This window comes from Canis lupus, chromosome 2 (assembly GCF_011100685.1).
Source record: "Canis lupus familiaris isolate Mischka breed German Shepherd chromosome 2, alternate assembly UU_Cfam_GSD_1.0, whole genome shotgun sequence".
Classification (NCBI taxonomy): domain Eukaryota; kingdom Metazoa; phylum Chordata; class Mammalia; order Carnivora; family Canidae; genus Canis; species Canis lupus.
In genome coordinates, this window is record NC_049223.1 from 62,483,329 (window position 1) to 62,490,196 (window position 6,868).

The 6,868-nt window shown below is 39.8% G+C and overlaps 1 pseudogene; it reads left to right on the top strand.

Moving 5' to 3' along the window:
• Positions 1 to 439: 439 nt before the first annotated feature.
• LOC100687819 lies at positions 440 to 870 on the top strand (annotated as a pseudogene).
• Positions 871 to 6,868: the final 5,998 nt, after the last annotated feature.

The window sequence follows — 6,868 nt, forward strand, 5'->3', positions numbered from 1 at the left end:
CAGTGGTTGAGAGTCTGCTTTTGGTTCAGGGCATGATCCTGGAGTCCTGAGATCGAGTCCCACATCAGGCTCCCTGCATGGAGCCTGCTTCTCCCTCTGCCTGTGTCTCTGCCTCTCTCTATCTGTGTGTCTCTAGTGAATAATAAATAAAAAAATCTTTAAAAAATGTGCTCATCTTTCACCAAGTGGTTTCATAAAGATGATTTTTATCATCAAAAAAGCTTAAATCGCAAAAACAGACCAAATCCACAGCAAGAAACAACTAAATGTCTGTCAGAGGAGATTGATAAAAAAATATATGCAGTATATATGAGAATAGTATATTAATTTAAAATGATGCATATAGAGAGAGTTTTCAGGAAACATGGAAGCAGCGCCAACAGTTGGAGTTTAACACTTTTGTGACAGTCCCCAGGTGCCCTGTGAGAAGAAAGGAAGGATGTCACTGGAATCATCTTGCTCTTCAAAGCCACTCTCCTTCTCTTCTCCCTTACCCTCAGTACCAGACAGTATTACCAACTCTTCCCCTCTCCCAACGTCTTACATCACTTCCCAGGAGACGAAGTGCATTCTTCACTGGTTTACCTGTTGGTCAGGTCCCCAGATTGACTGTTTCTTACAGGAGGACCTGGTAGCTAAGTCAGTGCCAGGAAAATTACAGCCACCGCTGGAAGGTCTGGAGCAGCTTAGTGTGTCTGGAGCAAATCGACCACCTTGTATCGTTGAGTGCCAGCTACGTCCTTGGGATCAGGCTTTAGAGGTTGGGCTGAGCAGCAGCACGATGAATTTGTCAGGCAGTCAGAGGTCAGGGAAGCAGACTTCGTGGCAAAGTTTTATCAAGCAGTGGCAGCTACAGCTGGTAAAGATTGATGGGCATTAAAATCAAAGAAGATAATCATAGCTGATGGAGCTGCAACTTTACAGCAAGAACTGCAGATGTGTCACTTATAGATCTAGGGATGATATCCTGATTAGCCGACTCAACTTGTTAACCTGTACAGGCTTGGTTATTTCAATGTTAACAGCCTATCAACTGGATTCCTTGCATAAATGTTTTCCATCTAAGTAAATCCAGATCAGCTGTCTGCTTCCTAGCTTGCTCCTTTCTAAGGGTCAGACCCTCAAGAATTCAATGGCTTTCTTCGCAAGTATAACCAGAAGGAACCTACGCGTTATAACATAAGCCTATTGCTGGCCCATGGGGCTATAAAGTAGAGTCTTCCCACTCCAGAACCAGGAGAGAAGGACAATAAAAGGTCATGTTTTTGTAATTTAACTGGACTCAGATGGCCGGTTGCACTACCCTTACCAGATTCTGGCATAATTATGTGACATCCCAACTAGTAGCTTTCCTAGTGATGTTTTGGTAAAATTATGGACAAATCAGGAGAGGGAGGGAGAATTAGTTACTTCTTCCACATTGATCTTTGTTGGAATCCAAATAGCAATGACTTTTTCTAAAGCATATGTGATATCCTTGGAGTTGGTAATAGATTCCTATTCTGTAAGCTTGCTCTGCAATATGAAAATAAGTGACACTCTACAGGTTGAAGGGTTTATTTTTTGTATCAAATAAAAATGCATCTTCAGGGGAAAAAAAAAGATACATATGTAAACCTACTGACACAGGAAGATCCATAGTACATAAAGGGTATTTTAAATCATTATGAACTATGTGATCCTATTTATGTCTTTATGAAATTATATATTGTCTATGTTCTCTTTTTACCTATTTTTATTTTTTCTATGTTCCATTTTTAGAATTTAGAATTACAATTGATTGAATTCTACATCTATTTGCGTACATATTATATTTTATGCACATTTATTTGGACTTCAGTTGATTTAGATTGACATATATGTATATATCCATTCCAGTTTTTTACACATCAAAATTTTAACAGATTATACTTGGGTGATTTTAGATGGTAAGATCATAAGTGACATTTATTTTTACTCTTATTTTTTGAATTCTTTCCGACATGTATGTTACCTTTATAGTAGGAAGAAAGTTATTTCAAAAAAATTAAAAATAAAGAAGAAGATGAGGAATAGGAGGAACTTTGGAAATGGCCTTCAAGTTTAGATGAGGATAGGGAGTCTTCTAAGGCCTCACCCCATGTGTAATGGATATAATTTCTTCAGCCTGCTTGTATCTACTCTTATATGAGGGGATGAGCTGCACCATAAAACAGGCCTCCACCTGCTTATGTAAATCATTTTGCATGGAAAAACACTACCTGCCAACACAGTATTTATCTACCTAGTATCATCTGACATTTCTCTAAAAGTAATTGTACCTCCAATTGGCTTGACATGCCACAAAAGAGATGGATTCATAGTCTAAGAGCCAGAAGACTAGAAATATCTTGCCTCATACAAGCAGAGAATTATTAGAACTTTGTTATATCTAAAATACCAACAGCTACCATTTATGGAGTACTCTCCATTTGGCACATCTGTGCTGAGCACTTTCTGCGCTATATCTCACCCTCGCCACAATTCAGTGAGGTCAGTTCAATTATTATGTCAATTTTATAGGTGAAGAAACTGAGCTTAAGTAACCGATCGAGGTTCTGCAGCTAAAAAAGTGGCAGAGTCATTGTTTTGCCTGATAATTGAGAGACGATTAGATTCCAGATGGTGGAGCAGCTTGATGAATGGAAAGGGATCAGATTAGGGGTTAGATGATCAAGATCATATTGCCGCTCATTCTTGGTTGATTTCTTCCCCTTGGGTCAGAGTAAATACAACAAATAGAATGCAAGTGTAATTATACATCGTTCACAAGAGAGTAAAGAAATAAAACCTACGCATCAATCTGTCTATCTATCCGGATCTAGATCTATACCGACATAGACAAAGAGTGGGAGAGGAGCGTTCACAGAGGAGAGATGTCAAGGCATTTTTGAAAGATTGAAAGCAGAACAAAGTGGAATAATTAACTTAGCAGAGCAGAGAGCATAGAAACCTAAGTGCTTGTAGTATAAGGAGATGACGCAAGGATGTTTGCTCTGGAGGCTCGTGTGAAAGTTTGGAGGTAGAAGGTGTCCCAGAGAATATGTATTTATTTACCTATTTAACTGTTTTTCTTGGAATATTTTAATCTGTCTTGTAGGATTTTTTTTTTTTTTTTTGCCAACGCATCACTTTACGTCTGTTTCCTTTTGCTTGCTTTTCATTTTTGTTTCAAATGTTAAAGTTTTGAGGTTTTTAAATCATGAAAGTATCATATTCCTATTGCAAGAATTTCGAATAATACAGAAATATAGAAAGTAATAAAAAGAAAGTCTTTCACACCTCCATATGATTCTCTAGCTGTGCTACCCAATCTGGTATTCACTAGCTACATGTTGACATTTACATTTATTTAATTAAAATGAAGGAGAATGAAAATCCAGTGCCATATTTCAAGTGCTCAACTGGCATGTGTGGTTAGTGGCTACTGTATTAAACAATGCAAAACCAGATCATTTCTATTATAGCAAGTATCTGGGATACTGTTGCTCTAGAGGTATTCACAGTTTACTGCACAAATTCTCAATTGTTTTACAATTGCACGTAGAAATAAGAATGTGTCATACTACATGTACTCATGATTTTATACAAATGGCCTGGCTGCTTCTGAGGAAAAGCAGCATTGCCTTGTTCTATCCTTCCCTACTCCCAGCACAGCTTTCCAGAAGCACCTACTTAAATTTTTTTTAACTTAAATTATAGTGTAAGCATTGTAACAAATGAAATAATGCAGAAGCACAAGAAAAGCACCCTCACCACCTCCCTTCCTATACTCTAAAGGCAAAATCTGCTTAATGCTTCTGAGGGTTTTTTTGTTCTTTGGGTGACTATTTCCATAACTTCATTTCTTCATTTATCACTCAGTCAATATCTATTAACTCTCAATATGGAAGAAGAGGAGTAAGCTCACCCATATCGACCACTCTGCTTTGTTTCCTCCTCCCAGTGTTTGAGATTTATATTATTACGTTCCATTGGTTGTCCCTCTAACTCTAGGTAACATTATTTAACCTCTATTTATTTCATCAACTTTCCCTTGACTTGTAAAATTCTATTATCAACTCCTCCTCTCTATACCTACCCTCCCATTTTCAAAAGCCATTCTCTGCTATCACTTTTTCACTCACCAAGAGCACCTTCGCTATGTTTTCTCCTTCAGGTAGCTCTAAAAGTCCACAGTCAATTTGAGACATTCATTTACAAGAAAATATGTGACTTGAACTGGATTCACTGGGAAGTTCTTAAATTTGGATATTTGACAATTAGCAAGATTTTTTTTAAGATTTATTTATTTATTCATGAAAGAAACACAGAGAGAGGCAGAGACATAGGCAGAGAGAGAAGCAGGTTCCATGCAGGAAGCCCGATGTGGGACTTGATCCCAGGACCCTAGGATCACACCCTGGGCCAAAGGCAGGCACTCAACTGCTGAGCCACCCAGGCATCCCTACTTAGCAAGATTTTATGGTCATCTGATATAAACCTGGCTCACATCAGTAAGGGAGTGGTGTGTGTGTGGGCACGCACACGCTCGTGTACACACACACACATGTTTTTACAGAGGTAAATCTTCTTCTAATCATGTCAGGTGGGAGGTGCATGTTTAGGGGTTTTGGGGGTCCCTGGGAGACAAGCTACAGCAGTGTGATTCCAATCCCTTTGATTGTACACAGGCTTCCATATCCTCGGTCTTTATTCAGACACTATCTCTCTGGCGTGGCCTGGGGGCTCTGAATACCACTTAGCTTTCTGATCTTCCAGAACATAAAAGATTCTCTCGACCGAGGTAGGCACACATGAACTGGAAGGTACGGAGAGCAAAATTTCAATTTCAGAGATCTATGCAAATGCATGGCAACATCTATATTATGTAGTCCATGAAAGTTGACATAAGTTATTTATAATTTCAATGACAATATTGGATTGCCTTTAATATGCACTAGTTGAAAGGGGAATCTAACCAAAAGCTAATATTGGAGCTTGCTGTCGGGCTGCTGAGAGGCCCCCAACAATCTCATTGGCAGTGTCTTTTGAAGATCAGTTCTCCTACGTCCATTAAACCAAGATTAAATTAGTTTGTGGGAGCTGCTTTTAGCATTTGCACTATTACATTATGCATGATTCCTGACTGCACATCTCACGCACAAACTACACTGAGCTCCATTAGTGAATTTTTAGGGCCGTGCTTAACTTGGAAATGGATTTATTTTGTGTAGGTTAATGTATAGCAGTGATGCTGCTTTGTCCTTAAAAATACGCTCTTACATTTGATATCAATAGGGAAGCACTCTCTGGGGATTGTGGCTCATTTTAAAAGGATAAATTATGCAGATTGCATGATTAGAGAGCAGGAGACCCTATCACAGTATATTGCATATCAGGGAAAATACCAGTCCCCTCCTCCACACCTTGGTGAGGTCATGGGTGCCTTATTCAGTGTGGTTCCTGCCAGGAACTTCCCCATGTAGGTAGTACAAATATTCCCAGGATCATTCACCAAGTCAGGGGAGAGCCACAAATCCAACTCATATGTTTTAAATTCTAGTTATGAGAACCAGAAGGCTGAATTTTAGGGGACCTTAGACCATCCTTCCCGCTAGAGGGCCAAACCCATTTCTCTGCCCTTTCTAGAGCCAAGCTGGGGTAGTATAGGTGTTGGTGTATACTTGTTGAATTAAACTAAATATAACTCAGCCTCCTCACTTTATAAGGAAGGTGGCTGGGGCAAGTGGAAGAGTGCCCTTACTAAAGTGTACTCAAGACCAGGCACAAAGTTTGGTCAGCCACAATTGCTAGCCTGTAGGAGCTGAGTTCAGTGGGGGAGCAGGCCAGGTATAAGCGATGCCCCTAGGATGGGGGAGACTGTAGTGGGTGTGCTGGGAGTACATAGGAGGGTTCTCTGGCTGCTTTGGGGTGATGACATCCATGCTTAGTCAGGCCAATGACTTGGTGGATGGCATCCAGGCAGGATGGGTAGGAGCATAGGCAAAAGGAGGAAATAGTGCAGAAACAGGAGTTGGGGCACCTGGGTGGTTCAGTGGTTGAGTGGCTGGCTCAAGTTGTGATCCTCGAGTCCTGGGGTTGAGTACCACGTCAGGCTCCCTACGTGGAGCCTGCTTCTCCCTCTGCCCATGTCTCTCCCTCTCTCTCTCTGTCTCTCATGAATAAATAAATAAAATCTTTAAAAAAAAAAAAAAAGAAAAGAAAAGAAATAGGAAGGAGTCTGTTAGCCATGGTGGGAAGTGGGAAAAGAAATCAGGAGAGGTAGGTAGGTAACAAATGATCAGGGAAGAACCTCCCTACAAAGGAGCTAGCTTTGTCCAGGAATGTCTGATACTCCATGCCAGAAGCAGGACTCAAATTCAGATTCCCAGAAATGTACCATCTTTTGTTACGCTTACTGGGAGACCTTCTGTTGCAGACCTTGCTTTTATTCATCTTCCTTGATTAGAAAAGTGATACCTTTTAACTTATTTTTTAGGACTGGCAGATATAAAGAGAAAAAACAAAAATTCCCCTCTTGTTTACTTTTCCAAACTAAAAAATGCTAATGGTTTCTTATGTATCATTCCAGAGATATTGTACACGTGTGTGAGAATGGCGGCCCACACATGGCATCAGGCAGAGCTCAGTAACTTGCTTTGGTTCATTTGATAGTAAATCTCATACATCCTTCCAGGACCATGTAGTTCCATCTCAGTTTTTAAAATGCTGTGTAGTATTCCATGGCCCTAATTTATTTATTTGGTGTTAAGCATTTGAGTGACTTTTTTCCTTTCCCTTTCTCTATACACATTCACACATATATACATACACATCCACACATATGGGTACTATATTTATAACATAT